Source organism: Eublepharis macularius, chromosome 9 (assembly GCF_028583425.1).
Source record: "Eublepharis macularius isolate TG4126 chromosome 9, MPM_Emac_v1.0, whole genome shotgun sequence".
In the NCBI taxonomy this organism is placed as follows: domain Eukaryota; kingdom Metazoa; phylum Chordata; class Lepidosauria; order Squamata; family Eublepharidae; genus Eublepharis; species Eublepharis macularius.
Window position 1 is genome coordinate 86,208,363 of NC_072798.1, and position 22,556 is coordinate 86,230,918.

The window sequence follows — 22,556 nt, forward strand, 5'->3', positions numbered from 1 at the left end:
GGTGATGTCCCCTGCCAAACCTAATTTGGGGGATCGTTCAGACAGCGGCCACGTAGTTTCTCACAATGCCCAATCGAATAATACCCGCGGTGGAGCGGGGCAGCAGGTTCAACCCCGGCTGCTCTGTTGGGAGTATGCATACAAGGGAACTTGCCCTAGGAAACCCTGCCGATTCCGGCACGAATGCCCATCTTGTGCGGGCCAGCATCCATACAATGCGTGTGGTAAGGCCCGACAAGGTTGGGGAGGCAGGAAGCAGGGTGGAGGCGGCTCCAGTGGCCAGCAGCCTCCTGGAAAAGGGCCCCAGCCCGGTAAAGCTGAGGGTCCTTGAGCATCTGTTGCAGTCTTATCCTCTTAAGGAGGATGCAGTTTATTTGTTGGAAGGTTTCAGGAATGGTTTTAGAATCCCCGTTCAGGGACCTAGGGCCCCATTTATGGCTGAGAATTTACGTTCAATTATAGGCAAAGAGGACATTGTTAGGCACAAAATTCAGAAGGAGTGCGCAGAGGGTCGGGTTTAGGGGCCGTTTGCGGCCCCTCCGACTCGCAATTTCCGGGTTTCACCTTTGGGGGTTGTACCCAAAAAGGCGGCGGGCAAGTTTCGCCTCATCCACCACCTTTCGTATCCTAAAGGTGGTTCTGTTAACGATGCCATCCCAGGGCATTTGTGTTCAGTTAGGTACACCTCCTTTGACCAGGCTGTCCAGGTGGTGCGTAGGTGTGGGGTGGGCGCAGAGATGGCTAAATGTGATATTAAGTCTGCATTTCGTCTCCTCCCTGTCCACCCTCGGGATTTTGAGCTCTTAGGGTTTGCCTTCGAAGGCGAGTACTATATGGACCGAGCCCTACCGATGGGTTGCTCCGTGTCTTGTGCTGCCTTTGAACGCTTCAGCTCCTTCCTGGAGTGGGAATTGAGGCGGCGCACTATTAGCAGTGACTCCGCCCACTATTTAGATGATTTTTTATTCGTTGGGTGGGCACAGTTGTCTCAATGTGCTAGGCTTTTGGCCACCTTTATTGAGTTAGCAGAGGAGCTGGGTGTTCCATTAGCTCACGAGAAGACGGAGGGTCCATCTACGGTGCTTACCTTCTTAGGCATTGAACTGGACACGGTCAAGCAATCCTTGCGATTGCCTCTCGATAAGGTCGAGGATCCTAGAGCTCGTCTCTGGGAATTTAGGGGTAAGCGCAAGGCCTCCTTGGTTGAACTACAGTAGCTGGTGGGGCACCTTAATTTTGCGTGCAAGGCCGTGGCACCTGGGAGGCCTTTTTTGCGTCGTTTATGTGACGCGATGGCTCGCCTGCGTGCACCCCATCACAGGTTGCGAGTGACGAGCGGCATGCATGCCGACTTGGAGGTATGGACTGAGTTTTTGAATGATTTTAACGGTATTACTTTTTGGCGGGAGGATTTGTTGCTCGAGGCGGAGTTGCAAGTCACGTCTGACGCCTCCGGTTCCACTGGCTTCGGAGTTTATTTCCGGAGGCACTGGTGTGCTGAGCAGTGGCCCGCTGAGTGGCAGGCATTAGGTTTAGTTAGGGACTTAACTTTTTTAGAGTTTTTTCCCATTCTGGTAGCAGTTCACCTATGGGGTGAGGAGCTGGCGAACCACACTGTCCACTTTTGGTGTGACAATTTGGCTGTGGTTCATGTGGTCAACTCCTTAACCTCCAGGTCCCCCAGGGTCATGCGATTAGTCAGGGCATTTACCTTGTTGTGCCTGTGGCGCAATATATTGTTTAAGGCTAGACACGTCCCTGGCGTATGCAATGGTGTGGTGGACGCTTTGTCTCGCCAACAGATGGAAAGTTTCTGGCAACTTGCTCCGGAGGCGGATCCTTGTCCGGCAACGATGCCCCCAGAGCTTTGGCGGCTTGGGAGGTCGAAGCGTGCCGTGCCATCCAGCTAGCCATTGCGCCCAGTACATGGAGGGCGTATCGGAGAGCGGTAGGCCAGTTGGAGGGGTTCAGGCGGGAAGCCGGGATTAGTAGCACCTGGCCCATTCCCGTTGAGCATATTCTTCAGTTTTGCATTCACCAGAAGGTCCGTGGGTTGGCAGTGAAGTCCATTAAGGGGCAGCTGGCCGCCCTGGCCTTTGTTAGCAAAGCCCGGGGATTGCCTGAGGCCACGGGCGATTTCCGGGTTCGGAAGATGCTCGAGGGATGGTCCAGGGAGTGCGCGGTCCATAAGGACCCACGCCAACCCATTTCCCCGTCTGTCCTCAAGGGCCTTGGAGCAGCCTGGAAAGGAGTTTGTAGGTCGGGCTATGAGGCTAAGCTTTTTCACGCAGCAGCGTTGACTGCCTTTTTTGGGGCCCTACGGGTGGGTGAGCTTGTGGTCTCATCCTGTAAGGATACTTCTGGTCGGGCCCTTATGGCAAGTGACCTAGCTTTCGGGGGGGACACAGTTTCACTTACGATCCGCTGGTCCAAGACGGACCAGATGAGGAAGGGGGCTTCCATTCAGTTGGGATCTTGCTCTGAGGTGGAGCTGTGCCCTGTCCGTGCTTTGCGGAGATATTGGCAGGTGCGAGGTGGCGAGCATGGTTACCTTTTTAGGCACCAAGATGGTGTCCCCTTAACTCGTTACCAGTTCTGGGCCGTGACTAAGAGGGCTCTGTCTTTGCTGGGGCTGCAAGGCATGAGTTTTGGGACTCATTCCTTTCGGATTGGGGCGGCTTCGACAGCTGCTGCCATGGGATATTCAAGCCAAGCTATTCAAAAAGTGGGTAGGTGGCGGTCTGCGGCCTACCGCTCCTATGTGCGTCCACTGAAACATGTTTAAGTGTTGCTAATTAATGTTTTTTCTTAGGTCAAGCATCGCGGGTGGGACATCAATGCATCCTGATATGTGGGCACAGTTTTGTCTTCTGAGCTGCCCATCAAGCACGCAGGGCGCCAGTGGGGTCCCAGCTTGGGCTGAGTGACCAGGCTACTGTTGAATGGAGAGGCCGGCGGGGCCTTCGGTGGCTGGGTCTATTGCCATTGTTGTTTGGAGTGGGGTGTGATACGCCACCTCACATCCTTGTTATTCATTTAGGGGGTAATGATTTGGGTTTGATGCAAGGTAAGGCATTATCTTCCCAGGTGCTGTCTGATATGCGCCTTATTGCGGCCCGTTGGCCGGGGGTGTTGATCATGTGGTCAGCTATGATCCCTCGTCGAGTTTGGAGGGAGGCTGAAGATCGCTAGGCCATTGAGCGGGCTAGGATGAAGCCCAATAGGGCCATCCAAAAAGGTTTGGGGGAAGGGTTAGGCGTTTATTTGCCTCACCCTCGGATCAGGGCCGAATTCCCCGACCTCTACAGGGGTGATGGGGTGCATTTGTCTCAGACAGGCAACCAGATTTTCCTAGATGATCTGCGGCAAGGACTTCAGTTGGCCTTAGGCCACCAGTGGGGCGCCAGGACCTAAGCAGAGGCTGGGTCCTGGCGTTGGCTGGTTTGGTAGGAGTAGGGTGCGGGACGGTGAGTACCCTTGGCACTTCCCTATGTGGGAAGAGGGGCCTGCCAAAAGGGCTGGTACTGCTGTGACGGCTGCCAGGCCCACAGGCAGGCTGCCTTCGGGAACCCCAGCCTGCGAGTCCTTTCCCTCACTGCTATACGGCTGAGGTGTTCAGGAGCTTAAAGGGGGGTGACCAAATTGCCTGGCTGGCTGGGTCCGCCCCATCCACTGGATGGGTCCCACCTGGGGCTTTGGGGCTCGCCCAGACAGGTCAAGGCAGTGGTCCAGTGTGGGACACCGTGGCTTGACCTGTACCGCTTTATGTCCTTGCCTCTGTTTGGCTTGTTTTGTTTGTACAAAGTTAATAAAGTGGCCCTTAGATCCAACTTGGTGTCCGTCTCTTTTCTGACTGGGGTTGCAATCCGGCCCCTTCCTGGCAAGCAGCTGCGCTGCTAAGCCAGGGGCCGTTTATTGCAGCTCCGGAGGGAGGGACGGCACCACCCCCTCCTTCCTTATTTGGAGTTGCTGGGAGGGCTGAGCGAATGTTTGCTGCGCAGCTCGGCCCTCCCAGCTCAGTGCGTTCAGTCGCTCGGCCCGCCCGCCTCTCCCTAATTTCATTGGTGCAGGATAGCCGGCTGCCTTTTGGGGCCAGGTAGGAATTTTTTCCCCCCTTCCGAATTGGCTTAGGTAAAGGGGGGTTTTTCGCCTACCTTGTACTGATGTTTTGGGATTGAGGAGATTGGTTTCGGGTGGTGCCTGATAGGAGTGTCCTGGCTGGTTTGGTAGGAGTAGGGTGCGGGACGGTGAGCACCCTTGGCGCTTCCCTATGTGGGAAGAGGGGCCTGCCAAAAGGGCTGGTACTGCTGTGACGGCTGCCAGGCCCACAGGCAGGCTGCCTTCGGGAACCCCAGCCTGCGAGTCCTTTCCCTCACTGCTATACGGCTGAGGTGTTCAGGAGCTTAAAGGGGGGTGACCAAATTGCCTGGCCAGCTGGGTCCGCCCCATCCACTGGATGGGCCCCACCTGGGGCTTTGGGGCTCGCCCAGACAGGTCAAGGTGGTGGTCCAGTGTGGGACACCGTGGCTTGACCTGTACCGCTTTAGGTCCTTGCCGCTGTTTGGCTTGTTTTCTTTGTACAAAGTTAATAAAGTGGCCCTTAGATCCAACTTGGTGTCCGTCTCTTTTCTGACTGGGGTTGCAATAAATAAAATATGCGGAGATAAAATCACAATAATTTACCACAGCCTTCTAATAAAACACCTGCTCACCGTATAAAAACCATACAGCATCTGATGGAGGTGGAGGTGCGGCTTAACCATGCATGGTCACTCATATATGGGGGCTAGATGGTCAAAAAACCCCTTACAAACAGGGGAGACTGGGAGAGAGGCTCATTTGATGGAATCCCCGATGGCCTCAACCATACGCCTGGCGGAACATCTCTGTCTTACAGGCCCGCCTGAAGGAGACAAGATCTTGGTGGGCCTGGGTGTCCTCAGACAGAGAGTTCCACCAGGTCGGGGCCAGCCGATTAGCAAGATCTGCCCATTTCCAATGACTGGAACTGAGGGGACAAGATCTCTGTCATGGCTGACATTCCTTCCAAGAGCTACCTGACAATTAGCTATTTCTGTTCCACAGCACTGCAGTTCTTCCTGTGATCTTGCCTGCCCTAGTATTTATGTCAATGTGAGGGCAAATGGAAGAATCCAAATGCCTTGTGATGAGTCTTTTTCCTGTATGACCAACTGAGAATGCAGTTAGAGGAACGGCCTGCAGTATGGGGATTCTGTTCTTCCATCTGTTCTTCTGTTTCACTAATGGCCAGCTTGTTGTTGGACAGAACTTAAGGTTTGATTCATTTCTCTACTTTTTCTTCATGGATTCAAATTTCTCACACGTGTGTTTTCCTCTCTGAACTAACAGGAAGACGGCAGGTATGCTTTCGGTTGATATTCTGTTCTGTATGCTCCTGTTGCTGTCCTGCTGCCCGTACCTCCCTTTGTCTTGCAAGAATTTGGCTCTGAGGCAATCAACCTCCTAGGACCTCAACCCTTGCTTGAAAGAGGACCTGGGTGTTCAGAGGGAGTTTCTTCTGCTAAGTGAGCTGTGGAAGTATTTGAGTGGAGTGGCTATGCTTCTGTTCCTCTTTATCCTTCTGTCCAAAAATTATGTGTTTGCAGAAGGAGATTTGATTTCCACACACGTTGAATAATGCACTTTCAATGCACTTTAGCAATCCTTTGGAAGTGGATTTTTTGTTGCACACATGGAAAAGCAGTTCCAAATGTTCACTAAAGTGTATTGAAAGTGGATTATCCAATGTGTGTGGAAGCAGCCACTATGGCCTCTAGTTCAGTTGCTCTCAGCTCTTTGAGGTGAGTTTTTTCCCTCTGGTGAGGAAGCATGGAATACCAGCTCTCTAATTATCTGCCACACTAGCACAGGCAAGGTGCCAGCATTCAGGGTTTAAGACCAAGCGTTTGACACATAATTAAAAAGGACATCAGCGACACGTTGTATATATTTTATTGGATTCAAACAGCTTTGTTTTCAACAAGAAAAGAAATCAAACCCATCCCCTTAAAAAAGTGGACGGTGTTCCTACACTACTTCTTAATCATGTCAAGTCGCGAGGAAATGGTTTCAGTTAGCACAATCCATGAAAATTGCTTTATTCCTGCCACTTTTTGATATACGAGACTGGTTCTTTAGGCACAAATGATGAAAGAAAGATTGCATTAAAATATGAAAGCAAGTTTATTGTTTCATTAAAAATTTAGCAGCCATTGATTCACATTTCAATGGAGCTACAGAACAGGAGACCTCAGGCTCTACAACGGTAAATTTTTGAGCTGGTGCCTATCAAAACAATTAAACCCCAGGCGAAACCTTCTATGTTAAAAGTGAAAATGTTCTCACATCAGGTTTTATGAGCTAAATAATAAGCTGTTCTAGGTTAGATAATAATTTGTAGCTAAATAGCTGAACCTCCTTGGAATTCGAAACGTTGAGCCCAGAACCCAGCACTGAACCTGCCTAATCCCAGTGATTGCATTTAGCTTTTGCTGGGGCAGCAAGTACAGGAGATGCAAACTAAAGATGCAGCACATACTTAAACTGTGGAACTCACTGCTGCAGGATGTACTGATGGCTTGAAAAGGGAATTAGACAATTCAACTTTGTATTAGCCAAAAATTGACTGCAGCAGACTTAGAAGGGTGTAACTCTGCCTTCGATGGCACTGTAAGCATCAAAACATGTGCAGTCAAGGACAGGCAGGTTATAACAGAGCCATTGGACTGGATCCATTGGAAGGGATTTCTATCAGTGGAATAGGACTTCATATCATTGCAGCCCAGTATGCTCTTGAATTGCAAACACCTAGAGCTGAGCAGATCCAAAAATTCCTATAAAAAGCCTGGACTTCACATCTAGCTGGTATAGATGAGCCTGCCCTTTGCTCATCTATATTAGCTAGATGTATAAATAGTATATTGCAAGCAATAAACTGCCTTTCGTTAGGAAGAAAGAATTTATTGCATATGTTTTAGAGGTGTATGAGAGCATTAATGCTTGCCATGTAAAGCCTCAGATGAACCTGCTTTTTGCACAAGGGGGAAAGACTTTGCGGATCCATATGAGTCAATCATCATCTAAACTGCTCATTTCCTCCTTCAGTTTGAGATTCATAGAATCTGAATGGGCCATGCATTTTTAATGCCATGGCAGGAATCGTAAATATTGTTGGCCTTGATTACCAGAATGTTAATACAATAAAATAAAGACTTTCTAACCCCTGGAAAGGGAGAAGAGAATTAAGGTAAAATGATATACTCCAAAGCCTAATAATTTACGCAGCATTTCTGATCTGATTACCAACCTTTGGAAGAAGCTTTAGACCTGTAATATCAGATCAGTTTGTGAAACCCTATTTTTTCCCCCTCTTTAAATGAGGCAGGAGCAGGTGCTGGCATTTCATTTCAACTAATGAGCCTCTAATTTACTGTAAATATCTTAGAATTCCTTGAACAAGTCTCAGCGGAATCCAAGAGGAAGCAATCTACCGGTTCGATACATCTTCCAGAAATACCATGGGGACCTTGCTAAATACATGAAGTACTGCATTAGTTAATAAATCTGAGCATGCATTTTAAAGCTATGAACAGCACTTGGAAAAATGCAAACAATATGCTTCTGTGATCGCTTAACCATTGTCGGCATGTAACGGGAGCTGGGTGATTGCAAAATAATTATTTTATGTGAAATTATGTTGTAATTTATGGCTTCGCATGGCTCGTTTTGTGGATGATTATTTGGAGTGCATGAGGAAGCAATAAGGGTATTGCTATATTAAAGTGTGATTTAATGTCTTTGGTTGATGAATTTATTTCTGCATGAAATATACAGATAGTTGTCCTTGATGGCCCAGGAAAAGACAGTTGAGTCCACTTGATAAGGGAGACTATTGCGAGGAACAATGTGGGGCAACATTTGAGTCCCTCTAGCTTCGATCAGATAGGTCAGAGTGACTGCACCTTGTTCCTTCTTCTCATGAACACATACAATTGCCATTTACTAGTCCTGTTCAGAAGATACATTGAACGCATGTGCAATCCATGTATAGCATACATGTGATTATTCTTCGTATAATTGTTGAGTAATTTTCCTGTTACACTCATCGCATGTACAGCTAAACATGCAATACTCATTCCACATTTATTCAAGCCACAAGCCACAAAAGGGCTGTCTCCAAGTAAAAGCCGTGCCAATGTGAGGAGAAAACTCCTCCGGAGACTAAACAATTCAACTCAATAGGTTCTTTTAAGATTTTTAAATTTTTAAAGTGCAAGTGCTATAAGTGGGACCAACATACCTGAAGGACCGCCTCTCCCCATATGTACCCCGGAGAGCACTTAGAGCCAAAACACACGAGAAGAAATACCTAGATTCAGCACGTGTTCTCTTACCTCAAGGTTTGCCAGGATCTGTAGGCGTCCTGGAAGCTCAAAGTTTAGCATTTACAGAGCAGCAGGAAGGGAAATACAGGTGCCTGTATTTCGCTTCCCCTTCCTGCTGCTCTGTAAATGCTAAACTTTAAGCTGCCAAGACACCTACACTTCCCAACAAACCTTGAGGTAAGAGAACAAGTTTAGCATTTACAGAGCAGCAGGAAGGGGAAGGGAAATACAGGCGCCTGTATTTCCCTTCCTGCTGCTCTGTAAATGCTAAACTTTAAGCTTCCAGGACGCCTACAGATCCCGGCAAACCTTGAGGTAAGAGAACACGTGCTGAATCTAGGTATTTCTTCTCGTGTGTTTTGGCTCTTAGATCTGCAAATAAACACCTACTGGCGGTCCCTGACCCCAGGGAGGCTCGACTGGCCTCGACCAGGGCCAGGGCTTTTTCTGTCCTGGCCCCCACCTGGTAGAACTCTCTGTCGGAAGACAGTCGGGCCTGCCAAGATCTTGTAGCTTTTTGGTGGGCCTGTAAGACGGACATGTTCCACCAGGCATATGGTTGAGGCCAGCAAAGGATCCATCTAATCAGCCTCCCCGCCAGTCTCCTACCAGTGACGGGGCTCCCTGCCAGTCTCCTACCAGGGTGCCCCACCATGTATGATGAACTAGAGTTATAAACTCACACCTTCATTTTTTTTATGTGTCTGTTGTGCAGGGAAAGGGGAAGGGGGCCCATCTAGGTTACTGGTAATTATGCTGTGGAAAATGAATTTGTGATTTTATTGTCTATTTACTGTAATTTTATCTACTGCTGTAACCCGCCCTAAGCCCACTCATGGGGCGGGCGGGCTATAAATTAAATTTATAGCAACAACAACAACAACAAGTACATCAGGTAATAGAAGAAGAAAAGAGAGGCCTGAATGATTATATCAGTAGACATACAGAAAAATTACTTCAGGCTGTGAAAATGGAGAACATATTAAAAACAACTGAAACAAAGGCTGAATACAAGAAGAAACAGTTTGAGAATAGATTAAATGGCTGGAAGAACAAATGCTTACATGGGCAACATCTAAAAAATATTGAAGGAAAAAGTGACAACAGCATAACTTGGGCATGGTTGAAGATGGGTACAATCAAGAAATAAACTGAAGGTCTGATCTTCGCAGCACAATAATAAGCATTGCAAATGAATGTTATGAAAGCCAACATTCAGAAAATCAGTGAAAATAAAAAATGTCGACTTTGCCAGGAAAAAGATGAAACTTTGTCCCACCTTATCTCTGAATACAGCAAAATTGCACAGACAGACTACAAAGCTAGACATGACAGGGTCGCAAAGCTGATTCATTGGTCATTGTGTAAAAAGTATAATCTTCCAGTATCAAAGAATTCATGGGAACATCAGGTAGCAAAGGTGCTAGAAAATGAACAAGTCAAGATCTTGTGGGATTTCAGAACTCAAACTGATCGGCACATTGAACATAATACACCAGACATAACAGTAGTCGAAAATCAAAAAGTCTGGATAATCGACATTGCAATTCCTGGGGATGCCAGAGCCGAAGAAAAAAAACAAGAAAAAATGATTAAATATAGAGATCTGGCAATAGAAACGACCCGAGTATGGAAGAAGAATGCAATAGTAGTCCCAATTGTCATCAGGACGCTTGGAACCATCTCAAAAAACTTTGTAATTCATATGGAAAAATTGCAGCTTTCTGACATAGCACCTACAGAACTGCAAAAGACAGCGCTACTTGGAACAGGGTACGTATTACACCAATATCTGGTTGATACTTAGGTCTTCAGTAGAAACATGTATCAGCTTAGCAAGGCCAATCAATAATAACATGTGACCTCTGCTTATTGTTGATTGTGTTTCAGATAATTTGAATAACAACAACAACAACAACAACAATAAAGTGCATATTTCAAACTTGGTGCAACTTATAAAATGTAACAGTGCAATCACAACATCGATCATTTCATTCACAATAAACAATGTCTAAATCATAATTTTTATAGGGTACATTTTAGTTGCTGTCAGACCAGTAAGTTGCAAGGTACGTTCCATAAAAGTTGCATAATCCAATTATATTTAATTTATTATATTTATATTCCGCCCTCCCCACTTTTGCAGGCTCAGGGCGGATAACAAAATACAAATATCGCATACCATTAAAAACATTTAAAAGCACTATGTCATATCATATATGATATCATCTATTTACATATAAATAATTAAAAAGCAGCACGTAACATAAATTTGGTGTTTCACACAGTGGTTCTACCAGAGCAAATACATGCAGTAGTAATGAATTAATGAATATAATGAATATAATGAATTAATCTGGTTTTCTTTCAGATGTGAAAAGACAATGATGGAACATCCCACTCAAAGTATAAATGGTGTGTCCATGAAATGAAGTTGGCTAACAGGCTTTGCTAGCTATTTGATCCCCTTGTTTCGGGGGTTCTTCTTCACATGCCGTTTATCTCACCAATATATTGTCAATGTTATTCAGGTACTGGTCCCTGTTTTCATTCATAAAGTGAATGAAAAAAGGATATTTCTTACAAATTGATATATGAACATACAGGCAAAATGTTTGTGCATTCACTGTAACCTGAGAACAAGTTAGACTGGTGATCAATAAAATCAGCATTCTCTACTCTCTGACTGGCAGCAGATTTGAAGGGTCTAAGGTTGAGGTCTTTCACCTCACCTACTTCCTGATCATTTTAATTGGCAATATTGGGGATTGAACCTATGACTTTCTGCTGGCAAGGCAAATGCTCTACCATTGAGCTATGGCTGATCATCAGCTCAGCTTTTCACATGAAGCAGTCTTATACTGAGCTAAATCAAAAAGAGTCCAGTAGCACCTTTAAGACTAACCAACTTTATTGTAGCATAAGCTTTCAAGAATCACAGTTCTCTTCATCAGATGCATGGAGGGTAAGAAGAAACTGGTCAGATATATAGGTGGAAAGGGGATGGAGGAGAAGATGCAAACAGTAGCTTCTGATATGGAGATCAGTTTGCTCCTGTTAAGGAAGTTAGTTACTTCTGATAATGAGATAACCGTTAATAGTCTCTATTCAATCCCAGCCTGACTGAGTCAAATTTACATATGAATTCCAATTCATCAGCTTCCCATTGGATTTTGTTTTTGAAAGGTTTCTGTTGAACTACAGTGACCTTTAAGTCCTTGATGGAATGTCCTGGTAGATTGAAGTGTTCTCCCACTGGTTTCTGGATGTTGCCATTTTTAATGTCAGATTTGTGTCCATTTATTCTTTTGCACAGAGGTTGGCTGATTTGTCCAATGTACAGAGCAAATGGACATTGTCAAAGGCTTTCACGGCTGGAGAACGATGAGGTGGTGGTGACACTGAGAGATCTCTGTCCTTTGGTGCTACACCTCTGAAGATGCCAGCCACAGCTGCTGGTGAAACGTCAGGAACTACAATGCCAAGACCACGGCAATACAGCCCGGAAAACCCACAACAACCAAATGGACATTGTTGGCACATGAGGGCATATATCACATTGGAGGATGAGCAATTGTAAGAGCCAGAGACAGTGTAGTTGATGCCATTGGGTCCTGTAATTGTATTTCCTGGATAGATATAAGGGCAGAGCTGGCATCTGGGTCTGTTGCAGGGCCTGGTACCTGTGCTGGTGACTCTGCTAGCCGATTCATGATTGTGACTGACCCAAAATCACCTAGCTGGCTTCAAGCAGAGGAGTGGGGAATCAAACCCAGTTCTCCAGGTAAGAGTTCTGTGGCTCATAACCACTACACCAAACTGGTGTAAATAAATAATAAATAAATAAATTTTTATTTCTATTGCTATTTCAGTTTCACAGCTTTAGGAATGCCTAAGAATGTCAAAATCAGTTCCCCTGTTTAACACATTTTATTGTATATGCATTTGAGGGGTGGTGGTGGAAATACAGTTTTATTTCAGGAGCCACTGGAACTGTGGATGCAAAGGAATTCCAAAGCAGCTGAAGTGTGTCCACTCTAATGTAACTTTATAGCCACGGTCACTGGAGAAATCAGTCTTTTCTTTAAGGAGTAAAAGAGCTGGTGAATACAGGGAGTGCAAATGGGGGAAATGCAGCAGCTGTTGGGGAAGGGAGTATGACCTGCATGAACCTATATTCACTCTGCTTTCAGCATGACTGGCAAACCGATTATTTAAAAGGACTAAGTGGTAGCACAAAAGAAGCAAAAGGGATGATTATTCTTGCTACTGACTTTATAGAGGGAAACACAACAACAACAACAACAATAACAAAAACAACAACAACAGCAAAGAAGATAAGATACTGCCTTTGTTGGTGTGCATGATTTGATCTTACCTAAACTCATTTAAAAAAAAAATGAAAGAAGCACTTTGATTGCATGCCAAGTCAATTGCCGATTATGTGACTGGAGGAAAACAGCCATTGGGAGTTCGGTTGGTTTTCTCTTCAGGGATAAGTAAGACAGTTGTGACAGCCATGCTTCTTTGGCTTGCTAGGATCCAGAGGCCCTTAACCTGTCTTGAAACAAAACAGGTTGCCCAAATGTTACACCCAAATGCAACAGAAGGATGTGCCATGTTAATGTAAACTGAGTTAATGATGCGGGTTTTTTAAAAAAAAAATTGTGGCAATATAAACAAGCTCAGTATTTGATTTTGCAGCTCTCATTATGGGGGAAAAACATTTATAATAAACATGCAGAGATTTTAAGTATGTCACTTGTTCTTTCCCCTGTCTCAACTGCTATAGAATAATTTAAATCCTGTCTTTTAAAAAATACGTTTTGGAAGAACTGTTTCTGGCCACATCAGACTTTTTAAAAGTCTTCTTCAGGCAAACAAAGTGAAGGATCCTGAAATAGAGTATTAAAACAAAGCAAACAAACTTGAAAAACACTCTTTTGTTTTGTTAAAGTAGTTTCTGGAATGATAAGCCAAGTCTGGGAAACCAAGTTACAATGAATACCCTCCCCACCGAAAAGTTCTTGTGTTTCATCATTTTGGTTCTGCCTGTTACTCAAAGTGTATTCTGAACTACCAACAAAATTTTACTTCAGCACTTCCATTCCCTGACTACTGTTATTCAATCCCTGCCTGTTAAAGTTATTTCTTTTTGAACGTTACACAGTCTCCAGTGCCATTTCCAACGAAAGGGAAGAGGGCTCCTGCTTCTCCCCATTAAGTTCTTGGGCTGAGCTATAAAAGCCAAAATTATATCTGACTGTCATGGTGGGACAAACAGACTTTCACACCATAAAGATTATCATGCTACTTGGGGCTGCTCAGCCAAAGCAGGCAAACTGAATTTTGGTGGGAAAATCTACCTCACAGTGAGGAAATGAAGGGGGTGCAGTCCATCATGCTCAGAATTCCAAATGATTTCCAGGCTACAGAGCTGGAGAAAATGGCTGCTTTGGAGGATGGACTCATTGGCATTATGCCTTGTTGAGGTCCTTCTCCTCCTGAAACCCTGTTCTCCCTAGGCACCACTCAAAAAATTCTAGGAATTTCCCAACCCAGAGCTGGTAACCCTAGCTTACTGACTGACTGAAAGTGTTTATCAGACTCATGATCTACCTTGGTTCCCAGCAAGAAAGGTGGACTATAAATGAAAACAACAACAACAACAACAACAACAACAACAAATTGGATCAAGATGGGTAGCCATGTTTTTCTGTCTCTAACAGTGGAAAAGAGCAAGAGTCCAATAGCACTTAAAAGACTAACGAAGTTAGTGGAAAGGTATGAGCTTTTGTGAGCCACAGCTCACTTTGTCAGATGCATCCACCTGGTCTGAATCAAGACAAAGGCTTCATGTCTCATTACCAATGCTAATTTCTCCACACTCACTACCCCTCTGCATACCCCGCCCTATTCAATCACATCTGCCTTTGAAATTCACCTGCTATTGTCATTTGGCATCTGAAATCACTTCACTCTCCAAGATATAAGGACAGATGGACTCAAATTCTATCTGTATCTGAAGAAGTGAGCTGGACTCTTGTTCCTTGCCAACAATAAATTGGAGATAGGTTTGTGAACAAAGTTGTTCTTAAAATGGTTGGCCATTGTGCTCTGAATTTCACTAATTGTTCATGTGACTAATCAGAGCTGACAGTGTGTAAAAAGGAAAAAAAATGTTTTCTAGAATGTTTTCTAAATACTTAATTCTTGAATGTACTCCCTATATGTCTGTTTATATGTATAATGATAAAGGTTCTGAAGCTGATTGAGTTATTTGGTGTTTATTTTTAGATGTAGTTTTGTGCTTGAGATATGGCTGTAGTTTCAATAGCATCAGGTGGTTCTGTGACAGCCTAGTTTCTTCCATGGCAAGGAATCTGAAAGTATATGTAACAGCTGTACACTTTACAAGAGAAGACCATTTTCTCAAGGTTCTACCCCATTGCTCTATAGGCTCCATCCTTGCCACCTCTGAAGTATCTAATATTCTTTTCAAAACTCTTGCTTGCCTCTCTTTTTGAAGCTCTACTTTTTGTTTTAAGTTTTGTACTTATGGGTAGAGATGGGCACAAACTGGGAAAAAAATGAACCATGTGGATCGTGCTTCGTCAAATTTCATGAACCACAAACTTTCATGAACCTGCCCCTGGTTCATGAACCGGTTCATTTGATTCATGAAAATGTCACATCTGGGTCAGAAAACCATCACTTCCGGGTCAGCAGAAGGTCACTTCCAGGCCAGAAGAAGGTCACTTCCGGATCAGCAGAAGGTCTGCAGGAAGCCAATCCCCTGTTGCCTAGGAAACTGATTGACTGACACCAGGCTGTCTGCAGTCACGAACCAAAAAATGAACCAAATGAACTAGCCTAAAGTTCGTGGCAGTTTGTCAGAAATGGGATCTGATGAACCGCGGTTCGCGAACCATGAACCGGCCTGGTTCGTGCTTAATTTTGGTTTGTATTTCGGTTCATGCCCATCTCTACTTATGGGTTCAATTGCAATGAGGAGTTGAGTTAACTGAGCAATTTTAAGTCTGGCTTCAGGGCCAGTTCACTGAAAAATTCTCTATGAACCATTTTGGGTGGTTCAAGTTCTGGTCCACTTTAACTGCCTTCTGAATGTCACCCTCATGATTTCTTGAGCCCTCAGAACTGGATAACATCTCTAGGGAGAATTCAGTGAGTAACTTGTGGCTTTGGCAAGGCTTGGGACAAGGATAAGGGTCTAAGCTATACGTATATGTGATGGTAGTTGGTGAGCATGAAATGGGTGCCAAATGAAACTGTGGCAATGAATAGGTCTTTTGGACACATATTGAGACAATATGACAGTATTGAACAGAGTGTCTTCTTGGCCAAGGTTTCACATTTTCCATCTCCAGCCTGTTTTTATTCTTGTGCTGCTGCTGTGTGTGTAATTATAGTAATTACCAGGAAGGTTTAGTCCTGCAATTAGTTTTGATTTCTTACAAAAAAAAAAAAACAGTCCCTATTTTGAGACCTGGGAATGCAGATGTTGCTCAGTGCTCCCTTACAAAACCACTTGGCCTTGGATAACTCCTCATGTTAGCGTAGGAGCTATTGCCTTTTTTTATAGAAGGAGAACTAAGGTTGAAATATAGTGATGAACTGAAGTGATCATTTTGGTGTAGTGGTTAAGAGCGCCAGGACTCTAATCTGGAGAACCGGGTTTGATTCCCCACTCCTCCACTTGAAGCCTGCTGGGTGACCCTGGGTCAGTCACAGTTCTCTCAGAGCTCTCTCAGCCCCACCTGCCTCACAGGGAGTTTGTTATGGGGATAACGATAATATACTTTGTAAACCAGAGCCCCGTGGCGCAGAGTGGTAAGTTGCAGTACTGCAGCCCTGGCTCTGCTCACGACCTGTGTTCGATTCTGGCAGTAAAATGAGTACTCAGTTTCTTGGGAGTAAAATGTAGATGACTGGGGAAGGCAATGGCAACCCACCCCATAAGTCTGCCAAGAAAACATTGTGATGCGACATCCCCCCATGGGTCAGTAATGACTCGGTGCTTGCACCTTTACCTTTTTTACCTACTTTGTAAACCACTCTGAGTGGGTGTTAAGTTGCCCTGAAGGGCGGTATATAAATCAAATATTATTATTATTTTATTATTATTTCATCATCATCATCGATCTTGGGCAGAAAGCCTAGGACTTCCCAATCAAGGCAGCACTAAAATGGTTGAACATAGTGAGCTATAACTGTGTGTTTTACATGGTGGGGGCAGCGCTGTGAACATGATGGCATCACTTTGAGGGAAAACCCAGACGTGACAGTGGATAGCTCTAAGAATCGCCCACAAAAATTAAAACCATAGAGTTTCCATCGAGCTACCTGCCATTACTTCCAGGTTTCCCCAGAAGTGATATAATGGCACTTACAACATTGGTAGTCCCCCCGCCCCACTGCTGGTTGAAGTGCTAGTGGGCAATGGGAGCTTAGGATAGGGGATCCCCTGGCTTAGAGATTTTGAGTGCATGTTGACATCGTTAAAACAAATGTGGTTTCACAATATGTCTACACTAACCACATACCATTGTCCGGGAGGGGTGTAAAAATATGGGCTTCATCTAGTAAGTTCAGTGAGGATCTGTTACTGTGACATGATCTGCTTCCATGATCCAGTTATGATAAAAGAATTGGATCCTCATATTGTAGTATGAACACAGGGATCACCTTCCCAGTGTCACTTATTTAGGGTTGCTGATTCAAGCTTGGCAAATTGCTAGAGATTTGGGAGTGGTTTTTTTAACTTTATTTTTCATTTTTTAACAACATATATAACAAATATAGCCCATATAACTTTTTCTCAACATCAAGTCTAACATTTACAATAAGAATTGTTTGTGTTTTGTGATTTTAGTTTCTTTTTGAGAGGTAGAATTCTGGGCTGTACTGTGCTGAGCTTTTATTTGCTTGGTTAGAGAGTCTTTGGTTGGTGAAATCTTTTGTCATCTTGTGTAGTGTCATTTGATAGACTGTATACTTTAATAAATAAGTGAATGATATATTTATGTTTCTGGTTGTACCTCGTTGGTGTTGGTGTATTCAAAGAATGGATACCATTTCTCTGTGAAGTTGTTTGGTTTGGGGTAGATCTCAGCTTGAGTGAAGCCATCTGTTACTTTTTCAATTATGAAATGTTCCCATACTTTATTATATCAGTTTGTTAATGTGGGTGTTTTTTGTGATTTCCATTTCACTGCTATTGTTGTTTTGACAGCTACTAATAGGGTTCTTATGGTGCCCCATCTTGAGCTTGGTAATCCTAGGACTTACTGGCTGGGAGTTCCTCAGGAGGAAGACATATTTTTCTCACTGCCGTATCCAGCCTGTTCAACACATTTCATCTTGCACTTTCAACGCTGATCTGCTTCTAGTCTATTCCCCTTGAAACTAGAAAGAGTGACATTTGTAAAGTGATGAAGAGATCAGTTAGCGTACGTTCACCCCAAATTTTACAGTGGAATAAAAAGTGCAGCACTTGTGGGCAAAGCAAGGCTCTGAAAAAAGTTGCTCTGGTTTGCCATTAGGTGGTGCACATATAGTATGAAATATCAGATTAAGTGAATTTCAGGACACTGGGTGAAAGGTTAAGTAATACATTTTGTAAACGAATATATGCACACCAAAGGATGCAATTAAGGCTGGATTCCTTTCTAATTTTTTTATGCCTGCAAGAGCTAAAGCTGTTGAAACTAATATCGTCCTCTGTGGAGAAGAGAAGGATGACGATGGTACTGTTTTCTTCCTGCAGAAGGATGGCCATATTGATGGTTGTTGGGGGTTTTCCGGGCTGTATTGCCGTGGTCTTGGCATTGTAGTTCCTGACGTTTCGCCAGCAGCTGTGGCTGGCATCTTCAGAGGTGTATCACCAAAAGACAGAGATCTCTCAGTGTCACAGTGTGGAAAAGATGTAGGTCATTTGTATCTACTCAGGAGGGGTGGGGTTGAGCTGAGTCATTCTGTAAGAGTTTCCCAGGGTGTGGAATGCTAATGGCGGGAGGCTTCACTGAATCCTGAGGAGGTTCTTTTGCATATGGATTGGTGCTTGATGTGCTAATCTTCTCTGCAGGGCTATTGTCGGGTGTGGAGTGTTTTGTTGGCCTGGTGTTTTTCAGAACTGGAGCCCATGCTCTGTTCATTCTTAAGGTTTCTTCTTTCCTGTTGAAGTTTTGCTTATGCTTGTGAATTTCAATGGCTTCCCTGTGCAGTCTGACAAAGTAGTTGGAAGTGTTGTCCAGTATTTTGGTGTCCTGGAATAAGATACTGTGCCCTGTTTGAGTTAGGCTATGTTCAGCCACTGCTGATTTTTCAGGCTGTCCAAGTCTGCAGTGTCTTTCATGTTCTTTTATTCTTGTCTGGATGCTACGCTTTGTGGTCCCGATGTAAACTTGTCCACAGCTGCAGGGTATACGGTATACTCCTGCAGAGGTGAGGGGGTCTCTGCTGTCTTTTGCTGATCGTAGCATCTGTTGTATTTTTCGGGTGGGTCTGAATACTGCTTGAAGGTTATGCTTTTCCATAAGCTTTCCCATCTGATCAGTAATTCCTTTGATATATGGCAAAAACACTTTTCCTGTAGGTGACTGTTTTTCCTTGGTTGTTTGATTCATCCTGGGTTTGATTGCTCTTCGGATTTCATTTCTGGAGTAGCCATTTGCCTGAAGTGCGTGGTTTAGATGATTAATTTCCTCATTGAGAAAGTGCGGCTCACATATCCGTCTTGCACGATCCACTAATGTTTTCATTATGCCTCTTTTCTGTCGGGGGTGGTGATTGGAGTTTTTGTGTAAGTACCGATCAGTGTGAGTTGGTTTCCTGTAGACCTTGTGACCTAACTGAAAGTTTGCTTTGCGGATGACCAAGGTATCCAGGAATGAGAGTTTTCCCTCACTTTCTTTCTCCATTGTGAATTGTATGTTCAGGTGGATGTTGTTGAGATGATTCAAAAACTCCCTCAATTCTTTCTCCCCATGGCTCCAAATGATGAATGTATCATCCACAAACCGGAACCATACACTGGGTTTGTGGGGTGCTGATTCTAGAGCTGTTTTTTCAAAATGTTCCATGTAGAAGTTTGCTATAACTGGGCTGAGTGGGCTCCCCATGGCCACCCCATCCATCTGTTCATAGAATTCGTTGTCCCATTGGAAGTAACTGGTTGTCAGACAATGATGGAATAAGGCTGTTACATCCTCTGGGAAAATCTGATTAATCAGTGCAATAGTGTCTTTTACTGGAACCTTGGTAAACAGGGATACAACATCAAAACTGACAAGTATGTCTTGTGGATTGAGTTTCAGAGAACTGATTTTGTTGATGAAATCTGCTGAATCTTTGATGTAAGACGAGGTTTTCCCGATGTGGTCCTGCAGGAGATCTGCCAGATGTCTAGCTAATTCATATGTCGGTGAACCAATGGCACTCACAATGGGTCGGAGTGGGACTGAATCTTTATGTATTTTGGGGGGTCCATATAGTCTAGGTGGCTGTGCTTCAGTCTTGCATAGTTTTCTGTGCGTGTCGGGATGTAGTGAGGAATTCTTGATCAGCGCATTTGTTAGCCTGGCTAACAAATGCGCTGATCAAGAATTCCTCACTACATCCCGACACGCACAGAAAACTATGCAAGACTGAAGCACAGCCACCTAGACTATATGGACCCCCCAAAATACATAAAGATTCAGTCCCACTCCGACCCATTGTGAGTGCCATTGGTTCACCGACATATGAATTAGCTAGACATCTGGCAGATCTCCTGCAGGACCACATCGGGAAAACCTCGTCTTACATCAAAGATTCAGCAGATTTCATCAACAAAATCAGTTCTCTGAAACTCAATCCACAAGACATACTTGTCAGTTTTGATGTTGTATCCCTGTTTACCAAGGTTCCAGTAAAAGACACTATTGCACTGATTAATCAGATTTTCCCAGAGGATGTAACAGCCTTATTCCATCATTGTCTGACAACCAGTTACTTCCAATGGGACAACGAATTCTATGAACAGATGGATGGGGTGGCCATGGGGAGCCCACTCAGCCCAGTTATAGCAAACTTCTACATGGAACATTTTGAAAAAACAGCTCTAGAATCAGCACCCCACAAACCCAGTGTATGGTTCCGGTTTGTGGATGATACATTCATCATTTGGAGCCATGGGGAGAAAGAATTGAGGGAGTTTTTGAATCATCTCAACAACATCCACCTGAACATACAATTCACAATGGAGAAAGAAAGTGAGGGAAAACTCTCATTCCTGGATACCTTGGTCATCCGCAAAGCAAACTTTCAGTTAGGTCACAAGGTCTACAGGAAACCAACTCACACTGATCGGTACTTACACAAAAACTCCAATCACCACCCCCGACAGAAAAGAGGCATAATGAAAACATTAGTGGATCGTGCAAGACGGATATGTGAGCCGCACTTTCTCAATGAGGAAATTAATCATCTAAACCACGCACTTCAGGCAAATGGCTACTCCAGAAATGAAATCCGAAGAGCAATCAAACCCAGGATGAATCAAACAACCAAGGAAAAACAGTCACCTACAGGAAAAGTGTTTTTGCCATATATCAAAGGAATTACTGATCAGATGGGAAAGCTTATGGAAAAGCATAACCTTCAAGCAGTATTCAGACCCACCCGAAAAATACAACAGATGCTACGATCAGCAAAAGACAGCAGAGACCCCCTCACCTCTGCAGGAGTATACCGTATACCCTGCAGCTGTGGACAAGTTTACATCGGGACCACAAAGCGTAGCATCCAGACAAGAATAAAAGAACATGAAAGACACTGCAGACTTGGACAGCCTGAAAAATCAGCAGTGGCTGAACATAGCCTAACTCAAACAGGGCACAGTATCTTATTCCAGGACACCAAAATACTGGACAACACTTCCAACTACTTTGTCAGACTGCACAGGGAAGCCATTGAAATTCACAAGCATAAGCAAAACTTCAACAGGAAAGAAGAAACCTTAAGAATGAACAGAGCATGGGCTCCAGTTCTGAAAAACACCAGGCCAACAAAACACTCCACACCCGACAATAGCCCTGCAGAGAAGATTAGCACATCAAGCACCAATCCATATGCAAAAGAACCTCCTCAGGATTCAGTGAAGCCTCCCGCCATTAGCATTCCACACCCTGGGAAACTCTTACAGAATGACTCAGCTCAACCCCACCCCTCCTGAGTAGATACAAATGACCTACATCTTTTCCACACTGTGACACTGAGAGATCTCTGTCTTTTGGTGATACACCTCTGAAGATGCCAGCCACAGCTGCTGGCGAAACGTCAGGAACTACAATGCCAAGACCACGGCAATACAGCCCGGAAAACCCCCAACAACCATCGTTCTCTGGCCGTGAAAGCCTTCGACAATACATCGATGGCCATATTGTTATTTCTACATTCACATCTTTGCAGAAGGGAGGAGCTGTTGTTCAGTGTGGAACATACTCAGTGGACGAGCCTTTAATTTGCTTGCAGAAGGTCCCAGGATCAATCACTGACAACTTCAGTTAAAAGGACCAGACCGTAGGTGATGTCAAGGACCTCCACCTGAGAGCCTGAAGACCCTCTGCTGGGTCTGAGCAGACATGACCTTGATTGGTCAGATTCAGCATAAGGCAGCATCATGTGTATAGCTTCATGTGATCTTTGAGTGCTCTGGATATAGCCTAGTTCTTTCCTCCCTTGTGCCCCCAGGGAACCGGCTGGCGACCGATGAGAAATTGGGGCAGGGGGACAGGGATGTACCAGTTCAGGTGTCCCTGGCACCACATCATTTCTGGTGTAACCAGAAGTAATGTCAGCACGTTAGGATGATGCTTAGCATGCTAGAACATTGCCCCTATGCACGGCTTTTTCTCTGGGAAAAGAGGTTGTGGAACTCAGTGGGTTGCCCTTGGAGAAAATGGTCACATGGCTGGTGGCCCCACCAGCCATGTGACCATTTTCAAGAGGTTCCAGAACTCTGTTCCACCACGTTTCTGCTGAAAAAAAGCCATGCCCCTATGTATTAATGTTACTTCTGATTCATGCCGGAAATGATATCATGACACTGGAGGAATGATGATCCCCACCCCTATTTTTCTCTTGCCAGTC